This window comes from Felis catus, chromosome B3 (genome assembly GCF_018350175.1).
Source record: "Felis catus isolate Fca126 chromosome B3, F.catus_Fca126_mat1.0, whole genome shotgun sequence".
Taxonomy (NCBI): Eukaryota; Metazoa; Chordata; class Mammalia; order Carnivora; family Felidae; genus Felis; species Felis catus.
In genome coordinates, this window is record NC_058373.1 from 100,738,214 (window position 1) to 100,757,605 (window position 19,392).

A 19,392-nucleotide genomic window follows, 5' to 3' on the forward strand; every position below is an offset into this window, starting at 1 on the left:
TAAGGAGCTTCACACCAAGACACATAATAATTAAAATGGCAGAAAATAAAGATAAAGAGAGAATCTCAAAAACAGCAAGAGAAAAACAAACAGTTATGTACAAGAGAAATCCCTTATATGAGGCTATCAGCTAATTTTTCAGCAGAAACATTGCAGGCCAGAAGGGAGTGATATAATATATTCAAAGTGCTGAAAGGAAAAAACCTACAACCAAAATACTGGCAAGATTGTCATCATTGAAGAAGAGGTGAAGAATTTCTCAGACAAACAAAAGTTAAAAGAGTTCATAACCACTAAACTGACCTTACAAGAAATGATAAAGAGATTAACTAGAAAAGAAAAGGCCATAACTAGAAGTAAGAAAATCATAAAGGGAAAACATTTCACTGGGTAAAAGCAAAATATAAAGTAAAGGTAGTAGAGCAATCACTTATAAGCTAGTATGAAAGCTAAAAGACAAAATTGTATGTACAAAAATGAGTCTAGGGCTGCATAAAATAAAACAGTGGAAAGTAACATATCATACACATAAAAAAGAAGGGGGGAGTAAAAATGTAATGCTTTTAGAATGTGTGCAAATGTAAGTGACCATTAATTTAATATAGATTTCTATATACATAGGATGTTATAAAGAGCCTTATGGTAACCATAAACCAAAAACCTGTATTAGGTACACAGAAAATAAAAAGAAAGGTATCCAAGCATAACAATAAAGAAAGCCATCAAATTACAAAGGAAGAGAGCAAGAGAGGAAAGGAACAGACAACTACTAAAACAACCAGAAAACAACAAAATGTCCATAAGTACATACCTATCAATAATTACTCTAAATGTAAGTGGACTAAATTCTCCAGTCAAAAGACAGGGTGACTAAATGGATAAAAATATAAGACTCATCTATATGCTGCCTACAAGAGACTAACTTTAGACCTAAAGATACACACAGACTGAAAGTGAAGGGATGCAAATTAAAGTGACAAAACAAACTGGGGTAGCAGTACTTATATCAGACAAAACTGACTTTAAAACAAAGACTATACCAGACAAAGAGGAAATAAAAAATACATGGAGACAAATAAAAATGGAAACAGAGTATTTCAAGATCTTTGGGATGGAGTAAAAGCAATTCTAAGAGGGAAGTTTGCAATGATACAGGTATACCTCAAGAAATAAGAAAAATCTTAAATAAACAATCTAATCTTTTATCTAAAGGAACTAAAAGAAAATGAAATAAAGCCAAAGTTAGTAGATGGAAGGAGGTAATAAAGATCAGAGATGGAAATAAGTGAAATAGAAACTAAAACAAATAAAAAAGATCAATGAAATTAAGAATTGGTTCTTTGAAAAGATAAATAAAATTGATAAGCCTTTAACCAGATTCATCAAAAAAAAAAAAAAAAGGGAGAAGACTCAAATAAATAAAATCAGGAATTAAAGAGAAGTTGCACCTGGCCCCACAGAAATAAGGGATTTTACAAAAAATTATTTGACAGGGGCATCTGGGTGGCTCAGTTGGTTGAGCATCTGATTTCGGCTCAGGTCATGATCCCACAGTTTGTAGGTTTGAGCCCCGTGTCGGGTGCTGTGCTGACAGCTTAGAGCCTGGAGCCTGCTTTGGATTCTGTGTCTCCCTCTCTCTCCACCCTCCCCCACTCGCACTTTGTGTCTCTGTCTCTCAAAAATAAACATTAAAAAAATTTTTAAAAATTATATGACAATAAATTGGACAACATAGAAGAAATAGATCAATTCCTAGAAACACAAAATCTTCTAAGACTGAATCAAGAAGAAATAGAAAATCTGAAGAGACCAATTACTAGTAATGAAATTGAATCAGTAATAATAATAATAATAATAATAATAATAATAAACTCCCAACAGACAAAAGTCCAACACCAGATAGCTTTACAGGTGAATTCTACCAAATATTTAAAGAAGAGTTAATAATTGTTCTTTTCAAACTATTCCAAAAAGGAGAGGAAGGAATGCTTTTAAATTCATTCTGCAAGGCCAGAATTACTCTGATACCAAAATCAGACCATGCCACTACAAGAAAGGAAAATTCCAGACCAGTATCTTTGATAAATATAGATGCAAAATCTTCAACAAAATATTAGAAAACTGAATTCAAAAATACATTAAAAAGATCATTTACCATGATCAAGTGGAATTCATTCCATGCATTCAAGAATCATTCAACATCTACAAAGCCATCAATGTGATACACCATACTAACAAAATAAAGTATAAAATTATATGATCATTTCAATAGATGAAGAAAAAGCATTTGACGAAATTCAATGTCCATTGATGATAAACAGCTCTCAACAAAGTGGGAATAGAGGAAACATATCTCAACATAATAAAGGTCATATAGCTGAAGGCTCAGAGCTAACATTATACTCAATGGTGAAAAGCTAAAAACTTTTCCTCTAATATCAGGAAAAAAGACAAGGATGTATACTGTCATTTTTATTCAACATAATACTAGAACTTCAAGCCACAGCAATCAGACAAGAAAAAAGTAACCTAAATTGGTAAGGAAGATATACAACTATTTGCAGATGACCTGATACTATATATAGAAAACCCTAAAGACTCCACCAAGAACCATTAAAACTAACAAATGAATTCAGTAACGTTGCAGGATACAAATTAATATACAGGAAACTGTTGCCTTTTTCATACACTAATAATGAACTAACAGAAAGAGAAACTTAAAAAACAATCTCATTTACAACTGCATCCAAAACATAAAGTACCTAGGAATAAACTTAACCAAGGAAGTGAAAGACCTGTATTCTGAAAACTGCAAGCCACTAATGAAAGAAATAGAAGATGACTCAAATAAATGGAAAGATGCTCATGGATTGAGAGAATTAATATTGTTAAAATGTCCATATATCCAAAGCAATCTATAGATTCAAAATAATACCTAACAAAATTCCAGTGGCATACTTGATAGAACTTGAATAATTCTAAAATTTGTATGTAGCCACAAAAGACTCTGAAGAGACAAAGCAATCTTGATAAAGAATAACAAAGCTGGAGTTTTCATAACCTGATTTTTGAACTACACTACAAAGCTATAGTAATAAAAACAGTATGGTACTGGCACAAAATACAGATACATGGATCAATGAAACAGAATAGAGAGCCCAGAAATAAATCCAGACTTATATGGTCAATTATTCTGTGACTTAGAAGGCAAGAGTAAAAATGGGGAAAAAGAGAGCTCTTCAACAAATGGTGCTGGGAAAACTGGACAGCTACATGAAAAACAGTGACACTGGACACTTTCTTACACCATACACAAAAATAAACTCAAAATGGATCAAAGAACTAAATGGATGATCTGAAAACATACAAGTCTTAAAAGAAAACATAGTCAGTAACTCTTAAACATTGGGCTTAGCAGTATTTTTCAGATATGTCTCCCCACATAGAGCAACAAAAGCAAAAATAAGCTATTGAGACTACATCAAACTAAAAAGCTTTTGCACAGTAAAGTAAGCCATCAACAAAATGAAAATTCAACCCACTGAATGGAAGAAGATATTTGCAAATCATACCTCCAATAAGGGATTAATATCCAAAATATGTAAAGAACTTACACAAGTCAACACCAAAACTCCCAAACAATCCAATTCAAAAATGGCCAGAGGAACGAAATAGACATTTTTCTAAAGAAGACCTGTAGATGGCCAGTAGACACATTCAGAGATGCTCAACATCACTAATCATCAGGCAAATGCAAATCAAAACCACAATGAGGAATTACGTCACACCAGTCAGAATGGCTAATGTCAAGAAGACAAGAAATAATACGTGTTGGAAATGATGTGGTGAAATGGGAACCCTTGCGTACTGTTGGTGGGGATGTAAACTGGAGCAGCCACTGTGGAAAGCAGCACGGAGGATCTTCAAAAAATTAAAAATAGAGCTACCACATCATCCAGCAATTGCACTTCTAGGTGTTTATCTAAAGAAAATGAATACACTAATTTAAAAAGACATAACCATTCCTACGTTTATTGCAGCATTACAGCTCACCCTTGAAGAACACGAGTTTGAAGTGTGTGGGTCCTCTTATATACAGATTTTTTGTGATATAGTACAGTACTATAAATGGATTTTCTCTTTCTTATGAATGTTTAAGTAACATTTTCTTTTCTCCAGCTTGCTTTATTGTAAGGATATAGTATATACGATGTAGAACATAAAAAACAGGTGTTCATTGACTGTTTATGTTATCAGTAAGGCTTCCAGTCAACAGTAAGCTATTATTAGTTAATTTTTTTTTAAAGTAGGCTTCATGCCCAGCGCAGAGCCCAACATGGGGCTTGGACTCGCAACCCTGAGATCAAGACTGAGCTGAGATCAAGAGTTGGATGCTTAACCGACTGAGCCACCCAGGCACCCCAGTAGTTAATTTTTTGAGGAGTCAGAAGTTAAATGTGGATTTGCAACTGGGCAGGGAGTTAGCACCTCTAACCCCCATGCTATTCAAGGGTCAACTGTATTTCCGATAGTCAAGATATGAAAGCAACCTAGGTGTCCATCAGTAGATGAATGAAAATGTGGTATGCATACCCAATGGAATATTAGACATAAAGAAGAATGAAACTCGCCATGCATGACGACATGGGTGGACCTACAGAGTATTATGCTAAGTGAAATAAGTCAGAGAAAGTCAAATACCATATGATTTCACTTACATGTGGAATCTAACAAAACAAAACAAAACAAACTAGAAACAGACTCATAGATACAGAGAACACACTGGTGGTTGCCAGAGGGGAAGGGTTGGGGTATAGGCAGAATAAGGGAAGGGCTTGAAAAGATATGAACTTCCAGTTATAAAATAAATAAGTAGAGGGGATGAAAAGTATAACACAGGGAATATAGTCACCTACTATTGCAGTAACTTTGTGCAATGATGGATAGTAACTATGCTTATCGTGGTGAGCATTTTATAATGTATAGAATTGTTGATTCACTATGTTGTATACCTGAAAGTATTATAATATTGTGTGTCAACTGTACTTCAATTAAAAATTTATAAAAGTCCCAGCCTCGTAAGTGGCAAAGTCAGGAACGTAACCTGAGATGACTGTTGAGCCCGTGCTCTTCATCGCCAAGCCATGTGGCCTTTCATTTCATGCCTGGCCTCATTGCCACATGCGGAAGGAGCCGCTAAGGCCCAGCGAGTTTAAGTGAGTAGCTCAGGTCCAAACTGCCAGGATTTGTCAAAGTCAGATTTTCTGACTCTGACTTCAGTACTCTTTCAACTTGAAATACCATAAATTAAAGCAAACACTAACTTGGTTATGGGGCAGACAGTCAATATTTTTAGAGTGTTTATAGAAAGGAAGTAATTTTGGCCTGGCAAAAGAGCAAACTGAAGGTAGTTTTACATTCCTATTTCAAAAAGAATCATTCAAATTGGGAAAATTCCCATGGTGCTGGATCACTCTGTGGGATATTCAGGGAGAGCAAACCCCTTCTGCTCCCACTCCAGCCCTTTTAAAAGCAAATTTTGTAGAGTATCTTGCCTTCTGAGTGTGTTGCACAGAATCGCTTGGTGTTTGGCAAGATTTGACTGGCAAGAAAGCGTCTGTGTGGTTAGCCTTGTGTCTGACCCTCACTGGGAGGTTAAGGTCAGTTTTTGTATCTGTGCCCCTATATCCCATCTACCTCCATTCTCCCTGGCGTGATAGGAAGTGAAGCCATGAGGAGAGGAGCCAAAGTGGGCTGGACCACACAATGGTTAGAAGGGCTCTGGAGTCACTCTTCCTGGATTCAACTCCCATGTCCATCATGCTCTGGTGGGTGACCTTGGACTCCATGCCTTAGTTTTCTCATCTGTAAAATGGGTGTCTAGGTCAGTCTGTGCTGCTGTCTAAAGTACTAAAGTACCATAGACTGGGTGGCTTACAAACAATGGAAATTTATTTCTTAGTTCTGGACACTGAAGACCAAGGTCAGGGTGCCAGCATGATCAGGTCCTAGTGAAAACTCTCTTTCAAGTTGTAGACTGCTGACTTCTCATTGTATCCTCACGTGGCAGAAAGAGAGAGAACTCTCTGGTGTCCTTTTATAAGGGCACTAATCCTGTTCAGGAGAACTCTACCCTCATGACATAATTACCTCCCTAAGGCCCTACTTGTTAATACCATCACATTGGGGGTTAGGATTTCAACATATGAAATTTGGGGGATGCAAACATTCAGTCCATTGCAATGGAGAATAAGAGTTTTGCCTTATGTGGATTGACAGGCTTATACACTGAAGGTATAGCCTTCGAAATGATTCACACTAAGTGCTCTGTAGAATTTAGCTACGGTTATTAAAGAAAATATCTGAAGGGACAGAGTGTCTAAGTAAAGAAAAGCAACACAGTCTTCTTGCTTGTTGTGAACCGTTTAGTCATATTTTCACCAGTGTCTGCTAACACTGAATTTGGCTTAGCAATAGTGATTTGAAGGAACCAGTCGGGAAGAAGCTTTTGAAGAACTAGGCTCAAGTCTGAGGTACAGAATTTGACTTTAGAGTTCCTGAGGAGCAGCAGGATCCTTGGGTGGCACAGCTCATTAAAAGTAGCTTATGACCACTCTTCCCTCATTCTTAGAAAAAGTCGACAGGTGCCTCTCGGGAAATGTTTCACACTAACCTGTTTTTAATTATTTTCTCCTCACTTTCATGCATTTCTGCTCCCAATTAAGAAAAAAATCCTCCTGCGGCCATTTGATTTCACCACAGGTTTTTTTTGTGTGTGTGTTGGGGGGTGGTGGTGACAGGCTAGTTCATTCCATATCCTTAGTCAGTGGTGATAAGCCAGATGCTTTTCAAGGTGAAAAAAGGAGAGACCAAGGCTCTGTGTCCACCTCCCCCTCCTCCCAGTTATGTGGTCTCTCACCCCCTGGGTGCCCTGGAGGCACATGACTCCAGGCTGTGAACATCCAGGAAACAGGGTGTTCATGGGGCCCAAGAGGCTGCAGACAAGAAGGAGTAAGTCACATAAGGCCAAGAAGGCTGGTGTGAGAGGCAGGCTGGAAGGACGTGAGTGATGGAGCCCCAGCGTTTGGTCTGAGAGGTGGCTGAAAGGCTGGGCTACTGACAAGAACAACATAGTGCAGTCTGTACTGGAGCCTCGCCATGGGAATGTGGCTGAATCCCAACAGGCCTTCCGGGTCCATTCCCCATCTCACATCGATTTCTGGAGACACAGGCCCAAGTGCCTTCGTCGAATTTCGCGCTGGCTGTTGGGAGTTAACAGCAGTTCAGAGTCTGAGCTCTTTCTTCTGTTTCCTTCCTGAGCTCATCATCGTGATCCAACCAGATCAGTTACTCCTGTTTTTCAAGCGTATAAATAAAATATGAATAAGCTTGCTGCTGAAAGAGCACTGGATTGAGGGGCAGGAGCTCTGGCACTGTCCCCAGTCATGTGATCCTGGTGTCACTGTAGTGGAAGCCATGGTGCATCAACCAGATTCACCTCTGAGGACTGATGCCCCATTTCCCTAACTGTTGGGAGTAGCGGCTGTTCCTGACAAATGAATCCATCTGTAAGAATTGCCCTTGGCCTAAGGCAGTGGCTCTTAATGGGGGCAATTTTGCATCCATTTGGTAATGTCTGGAGACATTTTTTGGTTGTCCCAATTGAAGGATGGGGTGCTACTGGCATCTGGTGAGTACAGGCCAGGGATGCTGCTAGACATCCTACAAGCATCCTTCTAGGATAGAATCAACTACCCTAGAATTTCAATAGTGATCAGGTTGAGAAATGCTGCCCTAAGGGAGCCACCTTACCCAAGATAAACCCCATCCCCAGAGGTGTCCTGCAACCTATAACAGCTTTATGATTGGGTACATAGTTCTGGCCCCTTGCTTCCATTTAGGACCAATTCAAAAAACCATCCCAGCTCTGGAGCTCTTTGTGGGATTGGTTGAGGTCTTTGCTGTGACTGCATCACAGTTGAACATCTGCTCAGTCCTGCTGATTCCCTGAGGCTATAGACTATTTGTACCCACACCTCCTCCCTAAGTTCGTATGTTGAAACATAAAGATCAATATGATGGCATTAGGAGATGGGGCCTTTGAGAGGTGCTTAGGTCGTGAGCATAGAACCCTCATAAGTGGGATTAATGCTCCTGTAAGAGACCACACAGAGCTCCCTAGTCCCTTCTATCATGTGAGGACACAGCAAACAATAGCTGCCTATGAATGAGGAAGTGGGCTCTCACCAGACATTGAATCTGCCAGCACCTTGATTTCAGACTTCCCAGCCTCCAGAACTATGAGAAATAATTCTTGTTTATAAGACACCGTTTGTGGTATTTTGTCCTAGCCACCCAGACTAAGACCTCTCACAGCTGATGAGAAACACTTCCCCATAAGTCTCTTGTACACAATCTCCATCTCAGAGTCCATTTCCCAGGGTGCTCAAACTAAGACAGTTGGTGTCAAAAGCAATCCTCAGAAGCAGCCTTCTTGCTACTTGTTAAAACCGAGGCAGATTTCATTTCACTTATCAACTTCTATTAGTAATGTGTGACAGAAATTGCTAGCTGTATCCAATGCCTCTTCTCCCATTGTTACGTAATACACATTTTATTAGGACCTGTGTTACCTACGCGTTAGTTAGGCTTGGTAACATGACTATATTCTGACCAATGGGAGGTAAGTTGTTCTGATGTGTGCAACCTCTGGGTTGGCCAATTATGGTAAAGGATAATGTCTTCCCTTTCTATTTTTCTCTTTCTATTGGCTGGACCACAGATGAAATGGTAGAGGTGGGAACAGTCATCATAAAAGTCTCATGTTGAGGGTGTCAAAACAGCAAAATAGAAAGACGAGGGTCCCTGATGACTACAGTGTCATCATACAACCTATGGTTTTCTTGTTTAAGTTGCTGTGTTTTAGAACTCTCTTTTATTGCAATCAAACCAGTATGTAATCTATATACATCCTTAGCATGATAAAATGATGATAAAAGCCATAAAATATGCATTATTTTTGGTAATGAGTTTCATTAATCATATTTTAAATTTCCATTCTCAAGACCAACCACATAATTTTATGATTCATTCCCTACTGTCTACACAGTAGTTCTAACCTATAATAGAGAGTGGGGTTGGGAGTGAGGGTAAGTATATCAGAATCCCCTAAAGAATTGTTTCAAGAACACACATACTCTGGTCTCTCTTCCACAGAGATTATAACATACCCTGGGGGTGGAGTATGTTTTGGGCATGTGTTTTAAAAACTTAGGACAGAGTACAAAACTGATGTGTCATCTTGCCCTTATATAGGAAGCACAGAACAGGAGCTCAATAAATGTCTTTTAAATAAATGAAATTTCTGGGGTTGGAGGTACACTACATACTATGAAACTTTTTTTTTAATGTTTATTAATTTTTGAGAGACAGAGACAAAGTGCAAGTGGCGGAGGTTCAGAGAGAGGGAGACACAGAATCTGAAACAGGCTCCAGGCTCTGAGCTGTCAGCATAGAGCCCAATGCAGGACTTGAACCCACGAACTGTGAGATCATGACCTGAGCGGAAGTCAGATGCTTAGCCAACTGAGCCACCCAGGTGCCCCTCCCCACTTTTTTTAAATTGTAAAGCTAACAGCCCCTCATGAGAACTCAGAAGGCAGGCCTATATTCCAAGGCCATAAGGATATAAAGCCTAGCAGATTTGTGAGTATCCAAGAGATAAAGAAAAAAGAAGAGCATTCTAGATAGAACTCCCCCACTTTTAACAGATAATATTTTTAAATGGCATTTGAAGCCTAAAATTCCTCAGTGAGATTCAGTTGTATTAAAATAGGGAGGTGATATTGTAGGCAGACATTGTAGGTATGTTGGGTAACCCTACCATTTTGGCCAAAGATTCACTGGGTACTTATATATAATATTTATAGGGGCGACAGTGTGGCTCAGTTGGTTAAGCATCCGACTTCGGCATAGGTCATGATCTCATGGTTTGCGAGTTCAAGCCCCGTATCGGGCTCTGTGCTGACAGCTCAGAGCCTGGAGCCTGCTTCGGATTCTGTGTCTCCCTCTTTCTCTACCCCTCCCCTGCTTGTGTGCTCGAAATCTCGCTCTCTCTCTCTCTTTCAAAAATAAACATTAAAATAATTAAAAAATATTTACAGGTGGGTGACATTTGGCTATAACTTTTATAGCTTATAATTCTCCTCACGGACTCTAGAGTAGAAGTGTCAATACATATTGATTAAATAGTTGTGTCTAGATATTTCAAATAGAAATGTAAATCCAGATTGGGAAGTAATAAGAATCCTACTGTGACACAGAATTTTACTTATAGAATTAGGTAGGGGGGTGGGATGATACTGATAAAGGCGAGAATTCTGCTCCAGTTCTCAGGTGTCCTTTTGCCTCTGCTATTGGTGCCCCTCACAGAATTTGTGTGAGGGCTCCTCTATTGTTTCACCAAGGAGAGACCAAGAATCCCTCAGCCTACAGCTATAGTGTAGGGAAAGAACCCTCTTTCTTCTACTCTCTTAGATTCAGTCACTGGGGCCTTACAAGTGAAACTGACAAGAGACAAAAAAAAAAAAAAAGGCAACAGTTTATTTACATGCACAACATGCATACACCTGGAAGAAATCCAATGATGAGCAATTCAAAGGGGTGGTTAGACCCTGGGGGTTATATACCATTTTAACAAAGAGCAATTGTGGAGGAGTGATAAGAGAAAGCAAAAGGCATTTGGGCCCTGAGGGGTAGCCAACCTTGGAAAGGTGAGGATAGGGGGAAACTAATGGAAGATGTGGGTTATTTAGTAACGTTTCTCAGGTAGATTCCTCTAAGTGCTGTCTGTGGGTTAAGAGTCTAGAGTCTCTGGTGATTAAGAATTCTGCTTTTCCTGCTATGAGAGAGGAGAATGTGGAACAATTCATAAAGGGAAATTTATGTCCTGCTTTTAGGCAAATGATGGGGGGGGGAGGGCTGAGTGGTGTGTGTGTGTGTGTGTGTGTGTGTGTGTGTGTGTGTGTGTGTCTGCTCAAACTAATCCTCATGCCAAAGTGGCATATTCTTATCCTCTTCACAGCCTGTGGGGCAGGAGATAGATGGAAACCTGGGTATTTTGTTACCTTTAGAATTTGGGTGTGTCCTTCCTTAACTTCATCCTGCTACGTTGTTCTTAGGCTTTTACTTTTCTTTAAAAAAAAAATTTTTTTTTAACGTTTATTTATTTTTGAGACAGAGAGAGACAGAGTATGAACGGGGGAGGGGCAGAGAGAGAGGGAGACACAGAACTGGAAGCAGGCTCCAGGCTCTGAGCCATCAGCCCAGAGCCTGACGTGGGGCTCGAACTCACGGACCGCGAGATCGTGACCTGGCTGAAGTCAGACGCTTAACCGACTGCGCCACCCAGGCGCCCCTAAAAAAAAAAATTTTTAATGTTTATTTATTTTTGAGAGAGAGACAGAGTGCAAGCAGGGGAGGGGCAAACAGAGAGGGAGACATAGAATCCCAAGCAGTCTTCAGGCTCTGAGCTATCAGCACAGAGCCTGCTGTGGGGCTCGAATTCACAAACTGTGAGATCATGACCTGAGCTAAAGTCAGATGCTTAACCTACTGAGCCACCCAAGTTCCCCGTTCTTAGGTTTTTTCTTGACCCTATGGGATCCCCCCTAGGCTCTCTGTTACTCACAAACATTTAGCTTCATCTCTTCCTGCTAACACTCTCAATCTTTCAGTATTTGAATAAGTTCAAGAATCTTAAGGAAGCTGGCTCATCTTTGTGCACAAGTCTAAGTCAAAGAACCCTAAATCCCATTAATTAATTGCCCCTGGGTCAGTGATCACCTGCCCAAGGATCACCCCCTTACCCCACATCCCACCAGCCATTTACCTGATTATGGGCCAAAGGTAGGGAACTATTAGCTTAGTAGAGGAAGGTGGACACTTCTAATGATTTGGGCAATTCCCACAGAAAGGCATTCTTAGTTTTCAGAAATCGAACTCCACTGTGTCTTAGAGAAAACTATTTATTAAAAGGTCTGCCTTGTGGGGCAGCCACTCTGGAAAACGGTATGGAAGTTCGTCAAAAAATTAAAAAGAGAACTACCCTACAACCCAGCAATACCACTACTAGGTATTTATCCAAAGGATATAAAAATGCTGATTTGAAGGGACACACACACCCCAATGTTTATAGCAGCACTATCAACAATAGCCAAATTATGGAAAGAGCCCAAGTGTCCATCAACTGACGAATGGATAAAGAAGATGTGGTATACACACACACACACACACACACACACACACACACACACACACACACACTGGACTATTACTCAGCAATCAAAAAGAATGAAATCTTGCGATTTGCAACAATGTGGATGGAACTAGAGTGTATTATGCTAAGCAAAATAAGTTAGAGAAAGACAAATATTATATGATTTCAGTCAGTCATATGTGGAATTTAAGAAACAAAACAGATGAACATAGGGGAAGGGAAGGAAAAATAAGATAAAAAAGAGGGAGGCAAACTATAAGAGACTCTTAAATATAGTCTGAGGGCTGCTGACGGGATATTGGGTGGGGGGATGGGCTACATGGGTGATGGGCATTAGGGAGGGCACTTGGGATGAGCACTGGGTGTTGTATATAAGGAATGGATCACTAAATTCTACTCCTGAAATGATTATTACACTATATGTTAACTAACTTGGATTTTAAAATGATAGATAGATAGATAGATAGATAGATAGATAGATAGATAGATAGATAAAATAAAAGGTCCGCCTTGAAAGTTATATGCAGTTCTATAAGAGGTGTGTAAAAGTTGTTCTTTAATTTGGTTGTAGATGGCCTTTGTTGATTTTGCATGTATTTATTGACTTTGAAGGAGGTTTAGATATAAATTCCAGACTTCTGTAATGTATGCAGAAATCCTAGGAGGGAAAGCAAAGTCAGTCAGGCTTTTAGTGAAATGTTCAATGGGAAGGGTATCAGAGTTAAGAAATAACATATTTTAGGGATAATGAGAGTAGTCTCGTGAAGTTATTGCAGTAACTAAATGAGGCAACCCATTTAACTCGCCTGTCATTTAATAGATGAACAGTACATGGTGGTGGTTTATTCCTTGTGGGATCAAAAGACTTAGAAATTTTGAAAGCATTTATCCTGGAATGGTTTGGTTTTATCTCTTTCATTGCTTTTCCTGGTCAATTTCTGCCATGAAAAAGTATAATTTCTCCTATCATTGAGACATGAATATCCAATATTCAAATCCAAAATCCAAAAGAAGCCTCAACATTCTAAAAGCTTTTAATTTGCCCTTAGGTACTTTGCCTGTATCACTAGAAGCTTTCACCGGATGATTAGTGAGGGCTCATTAAATTATTTTAAGCATAGATAGTAGGTGCAAGCTTGAATACAACTGGGAATAAACATACTTATGTATTTAGCAAAAAAAAAAAAACTTGTGCAAGCCTAACCTTACCTTGTATTTTGAAATTGCACAATTCAGAATATCATGTGAGTTGAGGGGAGAAAAAGTATCTTTTCCTCTATCCTCTTAGGTTCAATTAATGAGGCCCGCAAATTAAACGGACAAAATATAGAATAACAGGAGAGAAGAAGATACACAAACATTATTTTTAATTTTATACACACAGGGTCTCCACAGAAAAGAAGTGAAAACTGAAGGAGGCAGTTAGACCTGGAGTTTTATGTACCATTTAGCAAAGAGTGATATATTGTGGAGAAATGACTAGACAAAGGTAAAGGGGTTTGGGCTTCTAGGGGAAGTAAATTATGGGAAGGTAGATACAGGGGGAAACTAATGGTAGAGAAGGGTTATTCAGTAAGGCTTGTTTATGCAGACTCATCTCAGTGTCATCTCCCATCTCTGGGATAGGGTTATTGTCATATCTCCATCTCTACCTCCTAGGGAGAGAAAGACACCTTCACAAGGGAAATTTATCACCTGTTTTTAGGCAAATGGGGGAGGGCAGAGAGCTCAACCTGTGCCTGCTATCCCTCAATTACCTTCAGCCTAAAATATCCTTATTCCTCCTGAATTCGAGAAGATATTTTCAAACCATATATCTGATAAAGGATTAATACCCACAATATATAAAGAAGGCATACCACTCATCAATAAAATGCCTAAATAATCCAATTAAAAATGGGCAGAAGATCTGAATATATATTTTCCCAAAGAAGACATACAAGTGGCTAACAGGCACATGAAAAGATGCTCATCATCACTAATAATCAGGGAAATGCAAATCAAAACCACAATGAGATATCACCCTCATACCTGTCAGAATGGCTATTATTAAAAAGACCCAAAAACAGCAAGTTTTGGAGAGAATGTGGAGAAATGAGAACCCTCATATACTAGTATATGGTGAGATTGTAAATTGGTTGCAGCCACTGTGGAAAACAGTATGGTGATTCCTCAAAAAATTAAGAATACCAACATGATCCAGCTACTCTACTTTGGAGTATTTATCTGAAGAATATGAAAATACTACTTTGAAAAGACATATGCACCATTATGTTTACTATAGCATTACTTACAATAGTCAAGATATGGAAGCAACCTAAGTGTTCATGGATAAATGAATGGATAAAGAAGATGTGGTATATTTATACAATGGAACACTACTCAGGCATAAAAAATAATGGGATCTTGACATTTGTGATAACACAGATGGACCTTAAGGATATTGTGCTAAGTGAAAGACAAATATCAGTGATTTCACTCATATGTGGAACGTAAAAAAAAACAACCCAATACAAACATAAAAAAGAACAAAATCAAACAAAATCAAACTCATAGAGAATAGATTAGTGATTACAAGAGGGGAAGGGGGTTGAGTGAAATGGGTAAAGGGAGTCAATTGTATGTTAATGGATGGTAACTAGACTTGTGTTGGTAATCACTTTGTATTATGTACAGATGTTGAAATTATAAAGCTCTACACCTGAGATGTATGTAAGAAAAAAATTAAGGATTCTTGTTCTAGTGATATAAAATTTGGAAATACATAGTGGTCATGGTTGTACAACATTGTGAGTGTAATTAATGCCATGGAATTATACACTTAAAAATAGTTAAAATGGAAAATTTTATCTTCACATATTTTACAATAAAAAAAGGATGCTAAGAAGAAAAAGAATAACTCAGAGACAATCATTGAAAGCACTGAGGATTTGCTGGTACGTATAAGGTGGAATAGATTCTGTAAAGTCTCTCTCCATGAACAAAGGCAAAGGCAGGGTTTATAAAAACCTAAACCCTCAACATTTCACAAGAGAAAGGGATCAGTTGATTTAGGCAAGTCTAGTTCAGGATTGGTTAGTGTGCAATGGAACAGGCCGATTACTGCCTATTATGTTGTGGTTCCTCCAGGAATTATGTGTTCCCACTAAAGCTCATCCTCTTTATTCAGGCTCTTACCCAGAACTAATTTTCTTCTATTTTAGACATTCTTTAGTCACTTGCTAGTCTGTGCTCCATTGTATAAATGATTATTATCACATATTTAACTGTGACTCTATTTGTGCAGTTTTAACCCAACAGACTCTGAACTACTCACCACTACACCTTGTCTTTATTCACCTTTGTCGCCAAGGTGCCTTGACCAGATTCTGGCACATACCAAAAACCTAACAAATGTTCCAGTGAATAATATTCTGGCCTGTACAAAAATTGGGGATGAGGGAAGTGGTTCTTTGAAAGTTACAGTACGTTGACTAGTGGAAATTAAGTGGTTCTAGTTCATTCAACCTCTGTGGATATGTTTCCTCATCTTAAAGGGAAGAGTTTGCACCATATCAATGGTTTGCAACACTAGTTGCCCATTAGACTCACCTGCAGGACTTAATCTGCAGTGCCCATACCCCAACCCCACACTGATTCGATCAGAATCTCTCGTACTGGTATTTAAAAAACCCTGCCTGTAATTCTATTATACAGACACACCGAGATCAGGACGGGAGGGTGTACTATCACATCTATATGAGAAACATCTGATAATCTTTTTTTTAAGGTTTATTTATTTTTGAGAGAGAGACAGAGACAGAGCACAAGCAGAGGAGGGGCAGAGAGAGAGGGAGACACAGAATCCGAAGCAGGCTCCAGGCTCTGAGCTGTCAGCATGGAGCCCGATGTGGGGCTCAAACTCACAGACCATGAGATCATGACCTGATCTGAAGTCAGACGCTAAACCTACTGAGCCACTGAGGTGCCCCCCCCATCCCCTCTGATAATCTTAAAGTGAGGGAGAAGAAAATTAAAAATCTCTAGTCATCTGGAACTATCTTGTGGTAGTAGCAAATATTCATACCCTCTTTGACAGTCCTTGAAAGGACATATTTTCCCTATGCAGTTCAGGATGAAATTGCTGTCCATAATAGGATTCAGTAAGTAGAGAATTGGTTAGCATATTTTAGTGAGATTTGCACAAAAATGCATACAAAATTTTAAAAGATTTGATGCTTAATAGGATGAATTAGTTGTCTGGCAAAGCCACTTATATGGAATACTTCACACTTCATGCATGCTGGGTCACTGAGCCTTACTGTGGTCACTTTCACGTTGTTAGTTGCCTGATATGTTATGAGGCTTTGTGATTTCTTGTCAAAGGATGGAGACTAAAATCAAAACACAACAAAAAACAAAAAATCTTCTTCCTTGCCACTACGACCTCCTCTCTCTGTGGCTCCATTTCTCTGACGCCTTCGCAGAAAAGCATGTCAACTGAGATTTCTCCGGTCCCTATTTTCCACTCACTGTTTCACTCACTTTCATCTGGCTTCTTACCCATCACAAGATGCAACCTGCACCTGCAAGATCATTACCAATGAACTCTAAACTAGCAGATCCCTTTTATCAGCTCACCTGACCTTGCAGCAACTTTTAACTTTCTGTAACAATCCGATGACTAAAATGTTAGAAGGCTTTGGGGCACCACCTCTGACACTGGTTCTGTGAATTTTTGTTAGAAATAGAAGCTGAATATCCTGACTTGCCCTACTGCACAGTTTAATGGCTTAGCAGTGGTATCGTTTTATTGCAATTTTTCAAATTGTAGCAAAAATTGTTCTGAACCAGATGGATTATCTTCAAATGCTATTATAGAACACTGAATGGTGCTGGATATTTTCTTGCAGACACAATGTTTCTTAATTAAGTAAACCTAAAATTACAATACAAAACAGTGCTTATATGTGAAACTCGTATGCAGAAGTCATTTCAATGACAACATTGTTTGGGTCATAAGACATGTGAAGCTCAAATACACTTTAAAAAAAATTTTTTTTTAAGTTTGAGAGAGACAGAGTCAGCGCAAGTCGGGGAGGGGCAGAGAGGGGTGGAGAGAATCCCCCAAATCAGGAAATAGTGAGATCATGACTTGGGCCAAAACCATGAGTCGGACGCTTAACCAACTGAGCCACCCAGGCACCCCTCAAATACGCTTTCTATGCTGCCTAAGTCAAAACAAAAAGCCAGACCTCCACTCTCATGCCAACTTGCTGCATATGTTTTCTGAACTCAAACTCAAGTGCAAAGGAAATTTTCATGTTGTGAAATCTCTCTAAACTGTGCAATTGAGGAGCTTCCACCTGACATTCAATTGGACATGATTAATCTGCAATGCAATGACGTGCCAGAAGGCAAGTATCAAGAGAAGAATCTAATAGAATTCCATAAATGCTTTCCGAGTGATCATTTGCTCAATGAAAATCATGTGCTTGTGGACTGATGTCAGTATTTGTCACATCTACCTTTGTGAAAGACATTTTCAAAGATGAAACACGTAAAACGCCATTATAGACCAGCATTAACGTGAGTGCTTCAACCCATTTCATAAGAAACACAGAATTTGAACCCCAGTGAAGCAAAATGTTAACCTCTCCCAAATAATTCTACTCTTCTCATTGGTAGACCAGTATTACACAATTATTCTCAGTGATATTTTTAATCTCTTCAATGAAAATTGTGGAACTTTCCCCTCTCTTGTCATACAAGTACTGTATAATATCTTTGATTCTGCCTCTTGGTCCTTTATGGAAAAAGTTGCTGACCCCTGATCTAACCCACCATTATTATCATCATGCACAACTCAAAAGATTCCAGCCTACGAATGGATGATCTGCCTTCTCTCTACTTCTTCGACCATCCATGCCTTTCTTCCTCAAACACATCAGTCTTCTCTTCCTCAGGAGTTTTATACTTGCTGCATCTTTTGCCTGGGATACCTTTAAAGGTTCAGTCTTGTGGGACTGAGCTCTTAATCTATGGGGCCTGTGCTAACTCCAGGCAGTTAGTGCCAGAACCGCTGGCTGTGGAAACCCCACGCAATTTAGTGTCAGCAGTGTTGTGAGTGTGGTAGCAATAGTGTGAGAGGACAGGAAATACAGGGAGTTTTTCCTCGACAAGTTTTAGCACAACCTAGCAATCAAGCATTAAAAGGTGATCATTTTCACACTCTTTTTCTGGTTTTGAGATAGTTAGATATTTGTAAGTGTAGTTCTGCCCATTGTTCACCAGCCTGGGGGTGCAAACACCTCACTCTTAGGTTTGTTCTCCAAAGTAGAGCAAATGACAGTTAATGTTTCCCTCATCGGTAAGGACCCTCGCTAGTCTCCCGTGGGGCCCTCCACCGTGGGTATGAATAAGGGCCCCGGGCATGCTTACTGGTGTCTTCAGTCCTGGTTGTCCTTTTGGCTGCTGGTGGAGCAGGTTCTTGGACTCGTACGGCGAGACGCAGAGGCTAGAGCTTGTTACTTACAGGTGAGAACTAGCAGCATTGGTAGCATCAGGGAACTTGCTAGATCTGCAGAGTCTCGTACGTCGTACCCCAGACATAACCAAGAACCTATTTAACGAGGTTCCAGGTGAATCTTACGTCACATCCAGGCCTGAATGCTGGTTGATCTGGAAGGTGGTTCCAGCTGGTTGTTATTGCTGCCACCATCGCCTCTGAGGATCCTCCAGAGACTTCTGCCTCGTGTGCGCAGCTGACTCCTGATGGTGAATGCTGCACCACCATCCAGTTCAGAATCTGGGACAGGGCACACCTCTCCCTAATCTACGTCATTCCACAGGTGGAACGGAGCTCAGTGGAGACCAAAGGGTAGCCTTCAGCAAAACCTATTAATTTGAGGATTATAAAATATCACAGAACCTTATACCATTCTCTCGGGCTGCCTCGACCATGGCCTGGGACAGCTCAACACCCAACACAGAACAAACACTAGGCAGCTCCCTGCCCCAGAGTCCTGATCAAACCAACTCCTGGATGCAGAGAGAGAAGAAAGTTTTTTCCTGACTTCATTCTTAGGACTGCTTGTCAAAGCTCTCATTTCCTGACCCAGTATTGACCCTTCTCT

The 19,392-nt window shown here is 39.6% G+C and overlaps 1 long non-coding RNA gene across 1 annotated transcript in view; it reads right to left on the minus strand.

Moving 5' to 3' along the window:
- LOC123386086 overlaps nt 1-19,099 on the minus strand; it is a 76,028-nt gene extending 56,929 nt beyond the window's left edge. Inside the window, exon 1 of the long non-coding RNA XR_006599602.1 lies at nt 18,698-19,099. This is a non-coding gene — a long non-coding RNA (uncharacterized LOC123386086). The remainder of the gene's footprint in view (nt 1-18,697) is intronic.
- Nucleotides 19,100-19,392: the final 293 nt, after the last annotated feature.